This window comes from Pithys albifrons, chromosome 4, assembly GCF_047495875.1.
Source record: "Pithys albifrons albifrons isolate INPA30051 chromosome 4, PitAlb_v1, whole genome shotgun sequence".
Taxonomy (NCBI): domain Eukaryota; kingdom Metazoa; phylum Chordata; class Aves; order Passeriformes; family Thamnophilidae; genus Pithys; species Pithys albifrons.
In genome coordinates this window covers 45,351,955-45,373,379 of record NC_092461.1, presented here as the reverse complement: position 1 = coordinate 45,373,379, position 21,425 = coordinate 45,351,955, and the positions used below count along the sequence as shown (strand labels likewise).

Below are 21,425 nucleotides of genomic sequence, written 5' to 3'. Positions count from 1 at the left end.
TAACCTAAGAAGCAGAATTTTGGTCCACTGTCAACTGAAAGAGCTCTATGACCTCATTTCTGTCTCATTATATTAACCTGGGGGATGCTTGTGGTACCAGTACCCACATTATACACAGGGGACTGCCTAGAAACCTTTTTTGCCTATGTGTCAGAGAGCACTGGACTTCCTTCTGCAAGAAACCTACTTTCTCAGAGTATCTCTTGTCCACTGCACTGTAGGTAAGGGTGGAGCTGGAGGATACAATATAAACAAAGAAACAAACTTTTGCTGGCTAATCTTGTCTTTTCTCAAAGCTCATATGCTGCCTGTAGTTCAGCATGGGCTTGTGTGCAAACTATAGATGGCTGGGTGAGGTCAGTGAAGAAGAAAGTATATCTGTTGTGCAGGTGACTCCAGCCATTCTTATTCTTTTAATTTGGTTATTTGGAGTAAGTTCTTGACTTCCACCATGGCTAATTGTGTGTGTGTGTGTGTGGCTCGGCTTCGCGAACGAAGATTTGGGAAGGGCTGTCCCCACGTGGGTGTGCCCTTCCAGCCTGCGCAGTGGATTGTAGGTGAGGCTCAGCGTGCGCAGAACTGGCCCCACCGTTTAAGTCCTGAGGTCCATCTGCCACGGCCAAGCGAGCTTGGACAGTGCCAGTGAAGTTCCTCAGGACTAGAACCTACAGCACCCGGCATTTCCCAGGAGGTCTCCCATCCAAGTACTAATCCGGGGCTGACCCTGCTTAGCTTCCGAGATCTGATGGGATCGGATGTCAGGGAAGCATTTAACTGCCTTGAAGAAAATATATTCTAGCCTAAAAATACTTAAATTGCCATACTCTTCAGAATTAGTCCAGTCCCTCAGTGTTGCCAGTGTTAAATGTTTAAAGACAGTTGTTTTCAGAAGGCACACTGAAAGGCCTGTCTACAGGCTTTGCAGTTTGTTTGTTTGCCTTTTCCTAATCCTGGGAAGTCAGTGTCCTTTCTGACATAAAGTATTAGGCTAATCTCTTCACATTGTTAATATTCTGCTGCAGTATATTCTGTCACTTATTATGCATCCAATGAATAGTTTTTCTCAGAAGTTAAAACGTATCCACTTTCTTTCAACCTGTGTGTTCCTCTTTGCGCATCTTATGTAAGATAAATCAGGAACTTTCCCTTTCCATTTCAAGCCTGTTTAGGTAATCCTGGTCAGACACACTGCTTGGATGTAAAGCATTTCCACTTCTATTGTATGTTCTTTGGGACAAAGCGAAAGGAACTGAACTTTGCCTTATAACAAGTCTATCTTGACCTACCTACCTACCTTTCCAACTTTTAGTCACTACTGATTTTGAAAACTCATTTATTACCGTAAGTATGAAATTGTTTTCACTGCAAATTAACCTTACACTCATTAGGGAAAACACTGAGTTGTTCATAAATTTTATGTCTATTTGCAATTATTAGGACAATTAATAGGCCAATTCATAATTTTACCCAAAAAATTTGTAGATAATTTGGTTTTTGGGGTTAATTTTTTCAGGAATATCTATTGAAGTGAAGAAAAAAAAAAGACTCTGCACATAAAAGCAATCTTTGTACAAAGTTTAGAATAACTTATTTTGAGTTATAAGACATCAAGTTTTTGGGAAACCTGTTGGCCTGGAGAGTAATGCTTTGTATAATATCTGACATTGGAAATGTGTGCTCAGATACATTTTCTGTAAATATTCCAAATATGCTTTGAATTTGACCTTGTGGGACTACTACGGTGATGCATTTTCCACATTGTTTCAGTCCCTCGGCTCTTCACTAAGATTGCCAATAATAATTTGTCTTAGTGTCTGTTCTAGTTTTCCAACCGAGTGCTTGCTTTCCAACTGATAGAGGAGGAGTTAAATATCAAAACAGTTATTTTTCATCATTATGAAGATAAGGAGAATTATTATGAACAGAAGGGTCTTATAATTCCTCTATACTAGAAATAACACTACAGACTTCAGGGGATTTGTGACAATATTAAACTGCATGTGTCCCATGAATGTTATAAAGTCTGAAAGGGTTAGACCAGTTTCTTCACTCTATTGTATTATTTTGCTTGAAAGTTCTGCTGCTTATAAAGCAAAAGGAGTGGTGGAGGTTTCTATCTCACCCTTACTCTCCTCAGCTCTCAGATTCTGAAAATATACTTTCCTTTCCTTTTTTCTTCACATGTGATCTATTTCTTTTTGCTATCATATGATCTTGGACAAAATATTTTAAAAAAATATTGTTACCCTTTAATTAATATTTTAGATACAATATCCTACACATTTACAAAATCACTGGCATAAAAACATAATTCAAATTTAGGGTTAAAACTTAATATTTGGCTAGATTGCAAGGAATATTATCTTCTAAAAATTCCTAAGTTCTTAGGTAATACAATCTCTGTGGAAAACTAAATGGGATTTATGCATAATCAAAGGGCATTATTTACAGGGCTACTGGTAGTCTTTCCCAATGCTATAGAGAAGTCAGATCAGTAGATTCACTGTTTAATTCACTTAATTACAAAATTTTGGAGATATTATATGTAAGAAAATCTTGGGAGTAGATGACAAGTGAGCAGAATAAGATACAGAGCTGTAAAGATCTCACAGGCGAAAATTTTCAAGGTACTGTTTTTAATTCAGGGAGAGTGCCAATGCCCCCAAACTGGCAACTCTACAGATGGTTGAGATACCACTTTTTTTAGGAAAATGTTGATTAAAACTATTATGGTTTTCCTGAGAAATTAATCTGCTGCTGTAAGTCTCTCTTCAGTTGTCTTTTCTGAGTAACAATCACAGGTAAAAGAATAGAGCTGGACTGAGCTGTGAGAAACAGGAGAGAAGGGAAGAAAAAGAATAAACTGCCTTTGAGACACACTGCAGAAGATACTGCTACAGGCAGAATGTGGGGAGGAGCTGGTCTGTTTCAGTAACACTGTCGTCTTCTCCCAAAGAAGTGTTCTTCTGACAGAATGAAGGAAGGTGGAAGGTAAGAACTTCAGGGTGTTTCTCTTGAAGTTTGGATCTAACTGGTAACTTCACCTGTGAGTTGCTGTTCAGCACATTGGAAGGACAGAAAACCTACAATGACTTCTAGATAAAGCTTATTTCTCTGTATCAGCTGTGAAGATGAGTCCATTAACATAAGTTTAACTGAGCACATTGGCTTAGTAGGATGAATCAGATTTTCTTTTTGAAGATCTACATAAATGTAATGCTTGTGGTTTAAAACCTGTTATATTATGAACCTGGACTATTTGGCATTTTAAGATTTTTTTGTTGTTGTTTTGTTTTTGGTTTTGTTTTCTTTTGTATTTCAGAATAATCAAATTGTATGTTTTAAAATGCATTTTAGAATCCTTTAGTTTAATTTGACAGAACTAACAATTGTATGTAAAAATATGTTAAAAACTGGACATACACTATTGAAAATTAAGTGTTCCCAGGTATCAGCAAATGCATTGGTTTAAGCCCTTCTAAAATTTCTTTCCTTCTAGAAATTTTTGTTTGTTAGATAATGTAGGTGCAAAAGCCTATGCTTCCAACACACAATGATTTTATTAATAAACATTTATATTAGCTAATTATTGTACACTCAAAAGTATAATCACAAACAAAGCAGAGATTCTGTGCCAATTTACAGGTGTTAAATTGGACTGTAATGCATGCGAGAAGTACACTAACTCAGTTAATGAAAGAATTCTAAGATAACCATAATGCTACTGTGTATCATGTTCACATTCTTGCACAAATTTGTTGGGTTTAGACTGATGTGCTGCTGCTATGCAATTAATAGGAGCAGCAGCAGGCAATTTTAGCATACATTTTTTTTTTCTTGTTCAACAAGTTATGCATATGTTTACTTAACAATGTTCTACATAATAAGAAATTAAGGAATTCTTCTTGCCCATTATAACTTTTGTAAGAAGCTTTTCATTTCTCTTCGTATAGCTTTTCATTCTCTTCAAATGTTCAACATGGTGTAATCCACAAGGCTCAAGTAGGTCACTCATTAAATCCAGTTCAGAAATATGTGCTCCATATGCTTGTGCTGGGGTGGAAGGCAGACCTACTTTTTAAATTATTCCCAGTTATCGTGCTACATGTTTATAAAGATATATGTCCACTTCTCTGGACACACTGGCCTTCGTGTCTAGGAAAATTCCTCATCATACTTCATTTAATAGCACAGATGTAGCCATAGGGACCATTCATAAGGGAGTTGTGTATCTGCTCCATATTAAAAAAAGTCTTATCTTCTTTGTCAGTTTGAGTAGAAGGCATTATGAATTGTTCACATGTTTATGTGTGTAACCTGGCCTCAGCAGGGTTGATTGGAAGCAGATGATATTTAAGGTCTCAGGTCATTCTATAATTTTTATTTAACTATTTTATTTTCTTTTTAATAAATACTTCTGTGCTTAAGTGTAAAGAAATCAAGTTAAAAAGGTACCATAGGAGATATTTTATATATATATATATTTATATATTATTTGTTTCTGTCTTGTAAATAGCTGCAGAAAATGTAGAAAATAGGAAAATATTTTTAATATCTTTCTATTTACTGCATTTGATCAGTTTTTTCCTCTAAATTTCCAAATTGTGGGAACTGAATGGATTAATGTCTTGCATTGGGCAAAAAGAGAGGAAAACAGAGCCTGTCTAACCAGAAACTTTAAAACTGAATAGGCAATGTGTTTCAGAGAGTTGTTTTTGCTGAGGCAGTGTGAAGCCTCAGCCAATGGACATTAACTTTTAACATTGAACTTCCCCGGAGTGAGCTTCAAAAGAATCATGGAGACTATATTTAAGAAGAAAAGCAGGAGAAAAGGGAGATAGACACCAGAAACTATGGATATCTCCAAATCTTCTATGAATTTCAATATATGGTTTGTGTTGGTTTGGGCTCAGAACTTTCATTTGGTAATCCAAATAAAAAATAACGATTATTTGGTTTAAGAAAAAGAAAAAACCCTATTTCTTAGAAATAAAAACTGATGACCTCCTGGAAAATATGGAAGTAGATATGATAATAAAATAGTCTTCCTATTTTCATGTTCCATGCACCTGGATAATATTTCTGAGCTGAAGAAGCAACTATAAAAAGACAATTCTGTTTCCTTGAAACCGTTTTTACATTTAAGGAAATCTGCAAACTCTTCCAAAAAATCTCAGTATGAGTAGGAAGAATCCAGAACTTCTGTATTCCAAACCATTGCTTTAATTTGGAATACTCCAATTACCAAATCCTTGAAAGACTTAAACAGGAGGTGGATCTGAGACATTAGCTATCTGCCTCCTTCCCTACCCCTTAATATCAATAGTGCCTTGAGCAAATCACATTCCTCCAGCTGGAATGAATACGCTCACAGCTATCAAATATTGTAAACAGTGTGTCCTGAAGACCTGGTAAACTAACAACAAGTCCTGCTACAGAACATAAATAAAGAAGTAATTTTTAAAAACTTAAAATTTCATGTTAGTCGGTTTCTTTCTGTGCAATTCCATAATACTTGCACTGACTTCCAGTAAACTATAGTTTTTTGTTCCTTCGGGTAACCTCAGTGCCATTAAACTCAATTAAATATTTCAGGGATTTGTTTGCTTGTGTTTCTGCTTTTTGCTTGGTTGGTTGTTTTTGTTTTGTTTTGTTTTTCCCCAAACAGGCAGGTTTTGGTAACTAATTAAGATTTATTCAATATTTTCCACAGAAGTTTCCTTCGTCTCTCCCTCTATCCCCGTCTTTCTCCCTTTCTCTCTTGCTCACCAGCAGAAACGCTACTATGCATCTTCCTCTCAACTTTCCCCTTCCCACCCTCCACCAAGAATAAAGGGATATTTAAGAACAATCTTAAAAAACATCAAGGAAGTTCTAATTTAGATAATTAGTTTTCCGTTCTGGAATATTCTTCCAGGATTTGTGCAGTGTTAAAGAGAAGAGAGAAAGAGGCAAGGAGTCCAGGTAAAGAAGTAGGGGAGTGTTTATCCAAACAGAGTTATTATAAGATCTCAGGGGGAAGACCCCAGATCTGGGCTGGAAGGGGTGAAAACTGAGGAAGAGGCGGGGTTAAAAGCCATTAACCAATGAATTTAGGACAGGGGCAGGGCTGACCGGAGCCCTGGCTCTGCCCCCCTCAGCCACAAGGCACAAAGGGGGCTTCCCACCTTGGAATAACAGGGCAGAGAGGGAAGGAGGGCCTGGGGGCCCTCCGATCCCCAGGGCTCCTGAGTGGGGGTGAGCACTGCCTGGCCCAGGACAGGGCATTCTAGATAATGGCTGACTCATCAAGAGAACAAAGAAGCTCGAGGGATACAATGAACAGGATGTGGTGGTCATCAGCACAGTACAGACAAAGTAACAGAATCAGGAAGGGGATTGAAAACTGCATTTTAAAACTTCAACAGCAAGTCATTGAGTTGTTCAAGCTGTCTGTCCAGCGCTGTCTTCCATGGGATTCATTTCAGCATATTGCTACAAGGATTAATAAAATCTGATACAGAAGTAGCCATTCATATATGCCCTTGGAACCTAAAAGGTTTTCCTTAATTATAGAGTCTCACTAAGAGCGAAATAGGAGTATTGGGAAATCTGAATGAAAATCACTGTAGGACTTTTAATATTTTTTTTTTTGTCTTGGGCTTAGCTGGCAAACTGCCAACTGCCCAAGTACACAGTCAGAGCTTCTCCCCCTCCCCAGAGAGACAGACTTAAGCAGCGAGAAAAACTAAGAACAAACATTTTACTTCCCTAAGATAACATGGTGATGAGCCGGTGCTCTGGGCTTGGGCCTCTCCATCCCTCCCGAGAGAGCACAGTGTGTCCTGCTGGAACAACAGCTACAAAGCAACTGACCAAGCCACTCCCACACCGGCTCTTACCCCCTTTTGAGATGATGTCGTAATATGGTATGGAATACCATATTTTGGCTAGAAGAAGTCAGCTGTTAGCTCAGCTCAACACAGCTCAAGTCAGCTGACAGCGTCAGGCCTACTCTGAAATTTAAAGCCTAAATTTAGGCCTCTCTAAGTAAACCCATAACACTTTTTTTCCCTGAGAAAATTTGGTAAATTAGATTCTGCTTTTAGTTGAAACGTTAACATTTCTATTTTCAAGTGAGGAGATTAAGTTTTTTTCTTTAGTGGGAAAAAAATCAAAGTTAACAGAGAGACAGAAAACTTGATTAGTTTTGACCAGTTCTACTGCTGCTAAAACCAATCTGATGAAGATCTTGTATCAAAGCTATGCAATATAACTAATTTATGACTTAACACAGTTAAAATTTTAAAATCAAGATAAAGTGATTGTAAATGCAGGTAAGTTTTGAAAGAAAGGCCATTAAATATCTTAGAATAACAGTATTTAACTGTAGTGTAATAGTACATTTAAATAAAACTAATAATATACACTTTCATCTGCAGCAGTTTCTCATGAGGTAATGTGAACAATCATTAAAATGATTCATTGCAGCTAAAACTAACTGAATATTTTTTGTAGTCTCCTTTAATATTTGTATTTTAGGATTTCAATAAAGCAAAAAAAATATTTCTTGTATGCAGAACATATTAGCACAAGTATTAGCAAAGTTATTTAAAAAAGGGTAAAAAGCTCCATATATAGAAACAATTTTCTGGAAATCTATGACAGGGTTCTAAAGAAAGGCATAAATGCATCTTAGTATTTGTAAAGGCTGTGTTCCATAAACTGCTTAGACACTAAATACTTCAGTTTCAAGTTGCAAATTAAAATCTCATAACCTGAAAACTGAGAATAAAACTCAAAATGCTGCTTTCAATGAGACAGAGAAGTGCAACAGAAATACAGCTCCTATCTTATCCTTTAGGGGTTTGACTGTAGAAAGTGAAATAGGATAGTCTCAAGAGAATCTATTTGATAAAAATAATAATTTCTAGGGACTAAGAGCAGTCTCATCTTCAAGACAGTTATTATGTATGATAATTGGGTTATTATTTGGCATCATCTATTTTGCTAAAAGCATCTATCCCAAGGAGTAGTCTCTTCCTCTCTGTAGTAATTTGAGCAGTATAGAGTGAATATCTCCTTCTGAGATGACTAGTCATGTCACACCACACAGCATATCAAAAGTCTGCTTTGGGCTTCCTCTAATCTTAAATCACACACACACACACACACACACACATATATATACATACATGCACCCCGTTTTTTTCCCCCCAGTTCATAATTATCTGAATTGAAGCAAAGGCTCTGCTGAATAATCAAATATGGTACAGGATGCAAAGCTCTGAGGAACATGGTCTAGTGGAAGGTGTGGATGTTTGGAACGCGATGATCTTTAATGTCCCTTTCAACTGAATTCTTGCCATGATTCTATGATTTTAGGAAATCTGAGACCATTTTCAAGCATATACAATAATATAAATCACTAGTCTCAGTTCAAATTTGAAATTCATTTACATTTCTGTCAGTAATACTTTGCATCTCTTCCAGCAAAGCATTGATATTCTGTATTTTAAATTATGTGATTTCTTTCACGTGTAGATTGCTGCATACTTTCCTTACTTAATCTCAAAAGATTTTATGAACTTCATTTCTTTTATCTAAACATCTATTCATATTTTATTGTGAAACAATATATAAGAATGATTATATAAAAATGCTGGAATGAATCAGCTGAATGAGGTACCATGAAAAGTAATCATATAGAGCTGAAGAAATAAAAGAGGTGAATAAATATGAGAAGAGATTATCCTCCTTTCATATTTCCTTTCTTTCCCATTCTATAAAATTTATAACTATGCTGATGATTGAATTCAGAAACCTTTATCCACTAAATAATAATAGATATTTTGTCTGAAGAACAACTAATTTTTTCACTTCAATTAGAAGTTTTTCTTTGCAAACTCACTGATTTTGTTCTGAGAAAAACAAATAAAACTGAGGGTTTTTTACTAACATAGGAAATTGTCATTACTTCTGCTTCTGAACTGAGCCTCAAATGCAGATGCGAGTAACTTTTTGCATATAGTATATTGTTTCTGTGAAAATGACAGCTTTAGTGGGCACTCTGCAAGAGATGAGAGCTGTTTCTCACAGCAGCTGAGGTTAAATATCAGCCTGCCTTTTTCAAAGTTTAGCTGACTTGTAGTGATATTTCTACATGTGTTCTGTAGGTCCCAGATCCAGGATGAGGGAGTTATTGCTTCTGAGAGCAATAATCACTGTAAGTCCTCATGCAAACCATCCAGACACTTTCCGTGTAATCTTTCCATTCTCTATAGATCACCACTTGGTAAGAGGGAAAGAAATAAACAGCCCAGCCAAAACCCTCAGAATATACAGCTGCTAAGACTGAAATAACAACAACAACAAAAACAACAGCAACAAAGCAGGTGCTCACTGTCGTGCTGACAGGAAGTAAACACCAATGCTGTGTTTCAGTAAAGTAATAATTATATATTGAAAAGCTCTAATGCTTAAAGTTTGTGTTCACATATAGAGCTGTTCATTTCATGATTTGAAATATATGTCGACTATAATGGGAAATAAAGATTTGAATAATTTATATAAATGCATGATGCATTTCAGCAAAGTTCAATCATTATTAAGACATGATCAATGCTTGAAATGTAAGATCCTAAACCATAAAAATATAAATCAAAGAAATTAGTTATTCACAACCTTAGGATATGACAGGACAAAATGCAATGGCCAAAATCTAAAAAATGAAAAGTCTAAACTGTACAGGAAAAAAAATTAATAAAACTAATAAAAATCCCAAGGAAATACAAAAAATTGGGCAAAAAAAGAGAGATGGTTATGAAAAGGGAAAGTAATCAAGAAGACTATCAGATTACAAATGAATTTGGCACAATCAGGGTTGCAGTGAGTTCTCCAGAAAATACTGATAAGAAGAAAGTGCAGTAAGAGAGGTTCTTTCTAGTTCTGTCACTTATGATTCATTAGAATTTTTGTTTTCTTATTGATTTCCTTTATAATTGCCTCAGAAACAGCTCTATAGGCATTAACAGGATTAGATTACAAAGTATCATTTGTTTGAAAAACATATCTCCTCAATGAAGTTTACTCTAAGATCTACTTTCAATGCCTTGGGGTTTTTTAATTCAGATTAGTTTAGTCTGCAACGATTTAATTACTTCCAAGTGTCATGGATGTCCTTATTTACTGTTTTCAGCCTTTTAGATTTCTCCCTGGAATTGGCTGCAGAAATTGTGCAGCCCTGTCTTACCATGTCTGGTAGATGGTGGTTTCAGACAGGGCATGCTGCATCCCCACAGACCAGTCACATCTGTATGCTCTTTATTGTGTATTGGTTCATGAATGAAAAAAATTCTGAGCTTTTTCCTTCTTCTTTGGAAATGTGATCCAAAGATTACAGTAGCAATGCAACATTCATGTAATACTGAAGATCAAAAATCTCTGACCTCAATGTTCCCAGTGAATGCTTATTTTAAAATGGGGGAATGGGATAAAATGGGGGGGAGGGGAAAGCTAGTTCAGAAGTTTCGTTGAGACTTAGAAGGTTAAAAAACTTCAAAACTTGAAACTTTACATTTTAAGAAGACAAAGTGAGGGAAGGAAAAACTGAGAAAAAATACTGTATCTCTTAAATTCAGAAGTGCAACTTAGTTCCTTTGCCACTCCCATTGTCTGGTGCCTTTTTCCTATGCATAGGGATATGCCTTCTTCCTATCCTTCCTTTATCTCAAATGCTCTTGCTTTGTCATTTATTTAATCTATCGTAACATCATCCAGAGATTCTCTTCTGCTTTCAGGATTCTTCTATAAGTAAATCATTGATAAACTACTTCATTTAAAAATTTCTTTTACTTCCTATTGCACATGAGGTGTCACAGATTTATATTAGTAAATCAGCATTTAAATTATATATATTTTATGCAGTAAATACATTAATAGCAAAAATTGTTGCTATCTTTCCAAGAAGTGAGAAAAGAAAATATTCTACTTTAAATGCTTATGTAAACACCTGATAACCAACCTATTCCATGTGTCACTGATTGTCAAATGAATATAACTTGTATCTAATCTTACACATATATCATCTGTGACCTTAAGTACAATAAAAATCTTTAAAATCTAGACTTATGGTACTTATATATTCAATTTTATTTCTAATGTCTATAGACATATCAAAGACTGAGTGGAAGAACTCATGGTAATCTTTTTTTCATCTTTTTGTGCTAATATTGTTTTAAAATTTTTCATCTGCCCTGCTTTCAAAATGAAATAAATTTAGTAAACCTGAAATAATTAAAGTAAATTTAGGCAACTGAAAACTTTTCCTTATCCATAAGTGATACAACTTCCAGTAACACACATACGTATATTTTTCCTGCATTTACAATAAAGATATTTGTAATGTCTGAGCACTTCGTAGTTGTCTTGAAGAGCTTTTAATGATTAATGTCTCTATAGTGTCGACTGAGTTCTAGATCGAGCAGATAATTTAGACTTTTTCCTCAAAGGTACTATTCTTCCAATTAAATGTTACATCATTTTGATGAGATTTGGTGAACCATCTAAAGTCACTACCTTGCAAAGTTGTATTCAACTCTCAATTACCCAGAGATGTTTGAAGCCCTTCAGTCTTGACTAAGAAGATCTACTGCTATTTGGGCTGAATTTCAATTGTATAATTATTTGAATTATATGTTTCCAACTTTTTTTGTTTTGTTTGTTGTTTTGGGGGGTTTTGTGTTGTTTTTCTTTTTTATTTTTTGGGTTTTCTTTTGTTTGTTTGTTTTGGTTTTGTGTGTGTGTGTTTGTGTGTGTGTTTTTAATTTGGACACCTCGGTGGGAAGCTGATCCTGATACCATCAACTTCAGCAATGCTTATGCTCACATCTGTCATGATTGCTGCTTCCTCAAGTTGTGCACCCTTGTCTAGACAACAACCAGCCAGGAAGGGTCTACAGCAGTTTTGAATTATGCTGGTTAGAATATGAGTGTGCCACAACATCCTGAACAATTAGTGATACTCAGACACAAATTTTCCCCCAGTGACCTTAGCCGTAGAGGTACCATTGTGTTCTGTTGCACTCTTCAGAATTCTCAGGGGAGCTTATTCATCAGGAATGAAAGCATCAAGGTAGCTCTTTTATAGTCCATCACCTCAGTGTCTCTCTTTTTGTGATAGAAAAGTAACCAAGCAAGGTATATCTCATGGTATAATATATATAGAAGACACTAAAACCTTAGGTTATGTGTTTGGTTCTCTCAGTTCTCCTCAGCTTCTACTCTGCAAAAATGAAATCCAATTTACTAATATGATATAAAGAATACATAGAGAATGTAGTTTATATTCCACTGGGTCTTTTTAGAAAGTAAACTTCTGTGATTTATGTCTACTTATGTAAATGACACAGAAATCAGTGGTAATCTAATTTTTTACCTGGATTTGAAAGTGATAATTGTCACATGCTTTAACAAGAAAATACATAACTGAACTCTGTTATATTTTAAACAGTATTAAATTGTTGTTTCATTATACTTTCTTATTAGTTATTTATCTGTTAAAATACACACGTAATATGAATGTTTTGGTCTACCTCATTTTTGCATGGATCACTAAATAATAAATAAATAATATAATGGCCATTTCTTTACTTCCCATTGTTTGCTGTTGGGCAGTTAAATGCCTCCCTGACATCCGATCCCGTCAGATCATGGAAGCTAAGCAGGGTCAGCCCTGGATTGGTACTTGGATGGGAGACCTCCTGGGAAATGCCGGGTGCTGTAGGTTCTAGTCCTGAGGACTTCACTGGCACTGTCCAAGCTTGCTCGGCCGTAGCAGATGAACCTCAGGACTGAAACGGTGGGGCCAGTTCTGAGCACCCTGAGCCTCACCTAAAATCCACTGCGCAGGCTGGAAGGGCACACCCACGTGGGGACAGCCCTTCCCAAATCTTCCTTGGCAAAGTTTGGCCATAGATACATTGTTTGCTGTTACATAGTTACATAGTTCTGGACTTAGTATCAAGTTATCTACTAATTACCATACGTTATCTGGGCTGGACATTATGTATGATTAGACGTAAACTTTTTCTTATTTCTTCTGTATTTCAAAATTAATTTAGCATTTCAGCTATGGTTTTCCAAAAGAATTTATCTGTCTTTTTATGTTATTGTACTTCAGTAGCTTTAGTTTAGTTTACCTTCTATTTCGATCTTTTTCATGCTGTGTTTACTTTTGATTTTTGCTACAGTTTGTTGATTATTTTTCATAATTGTTATCTTCATTTTCCCTCTTATTTAGGGATTCATTTTAAAACTTATGTTCCTATTTCTGAGACTACATCTTGCTCATCACCTGACATTAAAAATATATGAACTTATGACAAGAAATAGTTTTCTCAAGAAGATCAGAGAAGAAATAATTGGAAGTGATCCAGAAGGCTGATATTTCTGCTTCCGTTTCCTTTGATTTAATCATAAAACCATGCACAGAGAACAGCTAAGGCAAAATACACTATACCTAAATGGATATCCTGGTTTCTTTTCATCCTAAAATTTAAAATACTGACTACACTTAAGTGAATGAAGCATATATGAATGACTGCAGTAGTTACTTAGAAAGACATTGCTGATGAACCATGTTTAATCAGGGTACTGTCATAAATCAGGTACAGTATCTGCATATCACAGTAAAATGAATAGAGACCTAATTAGAACATCAAAAGACAAATTTTGGTTCTATTTGATGGCAGGCATTGCTCTCAGAATTTCTACATACAGATTCATAAGTAAAATGTTGGGAAAAAAGATGAATCTTGGCAGCATCACTTGATAGACATTTTGCACTAAAGCGCCAAGTCATATTTCCCTGAGGACCAGCCCTAAATCTCTGAAAAGGAATTATTATAAACAATTGAACAGAGATGTCAGAAACCATATATGACAAATCATTGGCTACATCAGTGCATGCACACACACACACACACAAAATATGTCCTCAGTGAAAATAAGTATTATATAACTCAAGGGAAGAGAAACTTAAATAATAGCAAATCATAGTTCTTACAAAATAATAAAAAGAGAAGAGTATGAAATAAAAGTGTTGAATATTGGAAAATATAATTGTACTAGATAAATAGATGAATAAGTAATTCTTATGCAGTACATGGAAGTACACATTCATATGTATATAGCAAAAAATATTTGCATCTGTGGAAATTATCTCTATACCAAGATTCCTGTAAGGCTTGCTGATTTTAAATTGTCCTAACTTCTTTCTTTCATTTAGTTTCAATTATTTATATAGTATTGTTAAGGATCACTAATCCATTCAGCCTTCCTGAATATCACCTTTGGATATCACTAACTGTATTTCCTAAGGTTGCTCTTTGTTTATAGAGAAGAGATTAGTTTTAACCACTTTTGATTTAGGAATGTCTGAAGATCAAATTAATTTTTATTATTTATTCAATACCATGAAAATAAACTTTTACAAAAAACATGGAAAACTTTGGACTTAAATTTTGAATTAAATAATAAAAATAATGTTTTCCTCTTAACTAAGGCTGACAATACTTTAAAGAGCAAATATATATTTTGGAAAATCATTGTGAACTTGACTAATTGATATATAGGTGCATAGGACTTTATTTGCATAACTATTCTCTGTGCTATGAGTTTTGCATTTCATCCCTGATATTTATTATTTTACTTCCTCTCATGCATCGAGGATTTTAACTTTACAAACCCCTAGTGAATAATACACTGGATTCAATATTTTTTTTTACCTTGAGTTGAGGTAAAAAGAATTACTTCCCTTAGGCTAAAGGACCAGTTAGAGCTGGAATTCAGCCCAGACTATGTAAACTTTACACTAGTGCATAAACACGCAAAATTTTTTTTCCCTTTGATGTGTTCAAAGAGACAGCTATGGAATACCTCAGCTAATCATAATCTTTTGTTGTATTTTCTGATTTTATTGTTCACAATAATTATTTTTCTTAAAAGTCAGCATAGCTCATTTGTATTACAAAGGTGCTGAAAGGCATTTAGGGAGATTTACTAACTAGAGAATTGGGATAATAGAAATATTATGAAGCTCAGTGGAGACAAATATATAGGCCAGCAGCTTGAAATTTGAGAGTAGGAAATAGTATGGAAATTCCTGGTTTTAGAGAAAACTGCAATAATGACCAAGGGCGAATGGCCAGGAGAAAACAGAACCTGTGGCAACAGTACACACTTTTGACAACAAGGATGCTGGGGTCCATTATGCAGAGTTTATCCAGATGGTCAAGAAGTTGATTGTTCCCTTCTAGTCAGCACTTATGAGTCCACATCTGCATTAATTTATCCAGTTTAGGGCCCACAATGCAAGAGAAATATTGAAAACCTGGAGACTAAAGGGAACCACTGAGATGACTGAGGAATAGAGGACAATACCTCTAAGGAGAGGAATTGGATTTATTCAGCCTTGATAAGAGAAGGAAAATGGAAGAACCAAATTATGGTGTTTCACTGTTTTGAAAAGAGGTCACAAAAGTTAAGAAGGGCAACTTTTTGAAATGTAAAAGAGTGAGAGCAATAACAAAATGAGTGAAAATCTCATTTAAAAGAAGAGGGGAAATTACAATGAAAGCAGTTAAGCAGTGGAACAGACTGACCAAGAAAATTCAAAATTCTTCATCCTTAGAAATTCATCCAGCCAAAACCATAACCAGCCTCATCTAATTCTGAAGTAAGCCTTGCTTTGTACAAGCATCAGGACCAGATAACTTAAAGAGGTCTCTTCCAACCCCATCATAATCTGTGATTCTATTGTACCTCCATTTTTGCCCAGCCTCATAGCTCAATAGGATGTTTTCCTTCTCCTTTAATGTAGTTCTAAATGGATACAACACCAGAAATACATATGTAAATATGTAAATCTGTACTAGATATGTAAATCTGTACTACTGCAGACAGGGACTACTGTGGAAGTATCCAAGTATCATAAAGTCATTCAGGCTATTTAAAAAATCTTAATGCTTTATCCCATATATGTTTAGCTATCCAGAAAAATTCAAACAAGCTTAGTTTGCAATTCTTTGCAGCCAAAGGGAGATTGTTTGTCTTAAGTAATGACATATTGAAGATTAAGATTCTCAGAAATGTTATCTCTCATTATAAATCTTTAATGGCAAGGTCAGGAAAAAACCACTGGTTTTGGGGGGTATTGTTTGTTTATTTATTTTGTGTAAAGGTCAAAAGAACTAAAATTCTTAGTTCCTACTATAGAGATTTTATAATTTAAAAATTCATATTGACTAGCAGGGCCACTTAATGCTTTTTATGGTTTTACATACATTTTTTAATGTGGTGTTGTTTTTTCACTGTTGTTGGGTTTTTGGTTTTTTTATACTATGAAAAACACATTAACTTGAAAGGAAAATATAGGTTTAATACATCTTTTTACATCATGAAAGATAAAACCCAGATAGGAAGGTAGTTCGCTTTTCTATAAGAGTTTATAGAATAAACTATATATTACCATTGTTTGTTAATAACAGCACTTCTCTCATGACTTTCATCTAAGCTATTCTGAACATCTCAAAGGACAGGCTTTCTACCCAATGTCTGCTATTTCTCTCCCTTCAAGAGAGAACATGGGAAAAGCAAAACCTGGAAAACTATTTAGTCCAAAATGAGTTATGCTGCCAAAACCGCTGACTCTGGCAGTGACAGAAGTCATGGCAAGGTGGTGACTTTGGGCTTGCAGCAGCTCCTGGAGACAAAAGCAACAGCAAAGTGGCAACTCCATGGTTACGTAGGCTAGTGACAGTGGGATGGCAACTGTGGGGCTCGACCGCTGCTCCAGTGAGGGCGGCTCCTTCTCCCTTTCACCAGACAAAATGACAATGGCCCCACTTCCATTTCTTGCCTTGTGGCTTTGAAAAGCAGCCCTTCCATTCCCTTCTGCAATTCAGGCATGGAAAAAAACAGTTCTGCCTCCTGCACTTGAGGAGGCAGTCCACAAAAAATGATGAAATGGGATAGAATATATAATTGACTACACCTACTTAATGTTAAACCCTGCCTACTTTCCCTGTAACTAGGACAATATATTCCTGTAATCTGTAGATATGTGGGCCCAGAGATCTGGATATGTCAATCAGCTTATTAAATTATGAACTATTTGGAATTTGGGATTTGGTTTATATTGCAATGTCTCTTGGTATCTAAGGAGTATGTTCTCGAGTTAATACATGTCTAAACAACCATAAAAAATAAAGGCATATAATTTATGCCTTTAGTATATTTAGGGATGTTTTCACAGAGCTACTTTAGCCAAATTTCTAACTAACTTACTTGAGCTTAGTCATGAATTTGTTTCCATTCTTTTCAGAAAGAAGAAACTTCCTGAATCTTTTGCTGCTCTGGACCATGCTCACACATCCAGCGCAATGGATAATTAGGAGTTCCACTTATCTTTAGTAAATTGTTTTCTTTGGCGTCCATTCATAATAAAGAATTTTGTAATCATATGTTAGAGGAATGTATGGCCTATTTGAGGGAATGAGTTTGAAACATTTGTTAGGCTGAATAGAGCTAACAACAAAGTTGAAAACTTATGGAAAATACGAAATTGCTTAGGAAGAAAAAGACAAAATGTCTCAGGGGAGATCAAGAAAGCTGGATATATAGAGGGCATTATGAAGAGTCTTTGTATAGGCAAAATTTACCATTTAATGTAATGTGTAGGAAATCACTTTTACAATTGAGCAAAAACATGAATGAATTCATATAAAATATTTTGTAATATTTTGTAGTCAGTCATTTTTTTAAATTTGAAATTTAAATGTAACCTTCCACATTATCTAAGAACTATTGCTTCCTAATTATTAACAACTAGTACCTTTCCATTATTCTGATTATAGTTTCTTTTTGCAAGGCCATATCCATGATTTACAGAAGTCTTTGATCTTTCCTCTGTTAAATATTTCCCACATGTGCAAGTTATAGGATAATACTATAGCCCTCTAGAAAATACTAACAGCTGATTCAAGGGACTACTATAAAATTGTAGGCAACAGACATCTACTGCTCTATACAGAAACAGGAAAAAAACAAAACAGTGTAAACTTGCATAAATTCTTGAAAACTCTTTTGTGCATTTGTAATAAATTTATTGATAGAATATACAGATCTTGGAACTGTAAGGCATCAGACTTGCACAGCTTTTGATGATCCAGAAAAGGAGCACTATCAGCACTAAAGACCTAACAAGGTAATCATGATATCAGTAACATTCAAATAATTCTAAGTTGTTTTAATTCATGTTCCTTTTATACATGGTGAGTATTACAGACTTCAGGCCATTACTTGTATAGTTCATGAAGAAGAATTTGAATTTATGAGACCTCTAAGGAATTCACTAGCCCTTTCTGAACTCTGCTAAGTGGAACAGTGAATTTTTAATGTGTCATTGTCTTTCAAGTTGTAAGTTTTGTTGTAAAAGAATGAAATGGACAGAAAATTAGCAGAAATTGTTTTGTCATGGTTTTCTTGTTGTTGCAGGGGTTTTTAGTGGTGTTAATTTTTTTTTTTTCTGAAGTGCATTTAAGCTGACAGCTCATTTATCAAGCTTCAGCCTGATGCAATTTGAAGTGGCTGAGTCATTTAAAGGCCTGTACTCAGGACTTTGATTGTGGAAGAGTCATATTAATCTTACCTGTATTGACTTTTCTGGTAGAGTGATAATAACAAAGGGTAAGAGTTTTCTGCTTTAGTCATGCTGCAAGGAAATGGAAACAAAAAATTAAAATGAACAAAAATTTCAGAAAAATAAAAGGACTTATGAAGGCAGAAAGGGAAACCTAGACCTGTTAGTTTTCTTTCAAACTTTTGATGTGTCCTGTGAAATCATACATATAATAGGACATTGTATATACTTCAGACATTGAGTGTAATATCTGTCATGCTCTATGCATTCAGGTATTATCGCAACACCATAAATGTTATCTAACACAAGATACTAGTTTTATTGTTTTGGCTGTTATAAAATAAAGTTGAAGAAATGGCCTGGGAAAAAGTTACAATAAAGAATAGGAAAGGCCAAAATACCACAGGAGTAATTTTAAGATTTTATTGCAAAAGTACACACAAAATAGGTATACTGTGCTACTACACTCTGCTTCTAATCTGAATCTCCTTAGTAATAAATTATCCAGCTTTTCAGTCAGGCTGTAAAGTTTCAAGCATTGAAATAAAACATGCACAGTTTTTCTCCACTTTATGGCAAGAAGCGTGTTACTGAAAGTTTCAAAGACCTTCCTCCAGCTTTTAGTGAAAGTACTGAAATTGCAAAACTATGGAATTTCATATCAATTGATTTTCTAAGAAGGCTTACACTAGGTTTCAGTTAAAATTATTATGTAACTTTTAATGAAGTCAGTGAACTTAAAGGTAGTGCAGATTAGGAGATTTTATTCAATGTAAGTCACAACAAGTCGAACTTTGGACAAATACTTTTAATGGGCAAATTATTACTTATCAAGAACAAACTCTGTTCAGTACTGAGAAAACATCTGTCAGTCATTTGACAGGATAGAATGGATTGAATAATGAAATCACATTCCATAATACCTCTCTCACAGAAGACACTCCTGAAAACTTTTAAATTTACCATAAATGGGTAAGAAAAAGATGCATGATTATGGACAAGCAGTCAGATTTATGATTCATCAGCTTCTTACCTCCATAATTGCTTAGAAAAGAAAATAAAATCGTGGAAAAATGATGAAGAGAGAAAACAGAAAGTCTAGCACTCAAGACATCCCATTGTCAGAGGGAGAAACATAAGAAAGTGAACTGAATGACTGCTCATCAGCTGGTGCTAAGAGAAGAAAAAAATCCTGATTTTTGAGAAAATTAATGAAGTTTTTATTTATAATATACAAAGTGTAACTCAGATATTACAGTCTAGGGCCATATCATAGAATCATAGAATCATAGAATCGATTGGGTTGGAAAAGACCTCCAAGATCATCGAGTCCAACCCTTGGTCCAACTCTAGTTCATTTACCAAATCATGGCACCCAGCGCCACGTCCAATCTGCATTTAAAGATCTCTAGGGATGGTGAATCCATCACCTCTCCGGGCAGCCCATTCCAATGCCTGATTACTCTCTCTGTAAAGAATTTTTTTCTGATATCCAACTTAAATTTCCCCTGGCAGAGCTTAAGCCCGTGCCCCCTTGTCCTATTGCTGAGTGCCTGGGAGAAGAGACCAGCCCCCACCTGGCTAGAACTTCCCTTCAGGTAGTTATAGACAGTGATGAGGTCACCTCTGAGCCTCCTCTTCTCCAGGCTAAACAACCCCAGCTCCCTCAGCCTCTCCCCATAGGATTTGTGCTCCAGTCCCTTCACCAGCCTTGTTGCTCTTCTCTGGACCCACTCCAGCATCTCAATATCCTTTCTGAACTGAGGGGCCCAGAACTGAACACAGTACTCAAGGTGTGGCCTCACCAGTGCAGAGTACAGGGGAAGGATCACTTCCCTGGTCCTGCTAGCCACGCTATTTTTGTTACAGGACAGGATCCCATTGGCCTTCTTGGCCACCTGGGCACACTGTTGGCTCATGTTGAGCTTCCTGTCAATTAGTACTCCAAGGTCCCTTTCTGCCTGGCTGCTCTCTAGCCACTCTGTGCCCAGCCTGTAGCGCTGCAGGGGGTTGTTGTGGCCAAAGTGCAGGACCCGGCACTTGGCCTTGTTGAACTTCATCCCATTGGAATCAGCCCATCTCTCAAGTCTATCCAGATCCCTCTGCAGAGCCCTCCTGCCTTCCAGCAGGTCGACACTCCCTCCCAACTTGGTGTCATCAGCAAATTTGCTGATGATGGACTCAATCCCCACATCTAAATCATCAATAAAGATGTTAAACAGGACTGGACCCAACACAGACCCCTGGGGAACACCACTGGTGACTGGCCGCCAGCTGGATGCAGCTCCGTTCACCAGGACTCTCTGGGCCCGACCCTCCAGCCAGCTCTTAATCCAGGAGAGGGTACACTTGTCCAAGCCATGGGCTTCCAGCTTTTTCAGGAGTATATTATGGGAGACAGTGTCAAAGGCCTTGCTGAAGTCCAGATAGACCACATCCACAGCCTTCCCCTCATCCACCAGGTGGGTCACCTGATCGTAGAAAGAGATCAGGTTGGTCAGACAGGACCTGCCCCTCCTAAACCCATGCTGGCTGGGTCTAATCCCTTGTCCACCCTGAAGGTGCTGTGTGATTGCACTCAGGATGAACTGCTCCATAACCCTGCCAGGCACAGAGGTCAGGCTGACAGGCCTGTAGTTGCCAGGGTCCTGCTTGCAGCCCTTTTTGTGGATTGGGGTGACATTCGCCAACCTCCAATCATCTGGGACCTCCCCAGAGAGCCAGGACTGTTGGAAGATGATGGAGA

General features: G+C 36.2%; 1 long non-coding RNA gene across 1 annotated transcript in view; it reads left to right on the top strand.

The window, feature by feature from the left end:
- LOC139670899 (uncharacterized) overlaps positions 1–17,971 on the top strand; it is a 37,460-nt gene extending 19,489 nt beyond the window's left edge. The window contains exons 5-6 of the long non-coding RNA XR_011697604.1: positions 2,802–2,991; positions 17,363–17,971. This is a non-coding gene — a long non-coding RNA (uncharacterized lncRNA). The remainder of the gene's footprint in view (positions 1–2,801; positions 2,992–17,362) is intronic.
- The last annotated feature ends 3,454 nt before the right edge of the window (positions 17,972–21,425 follow it).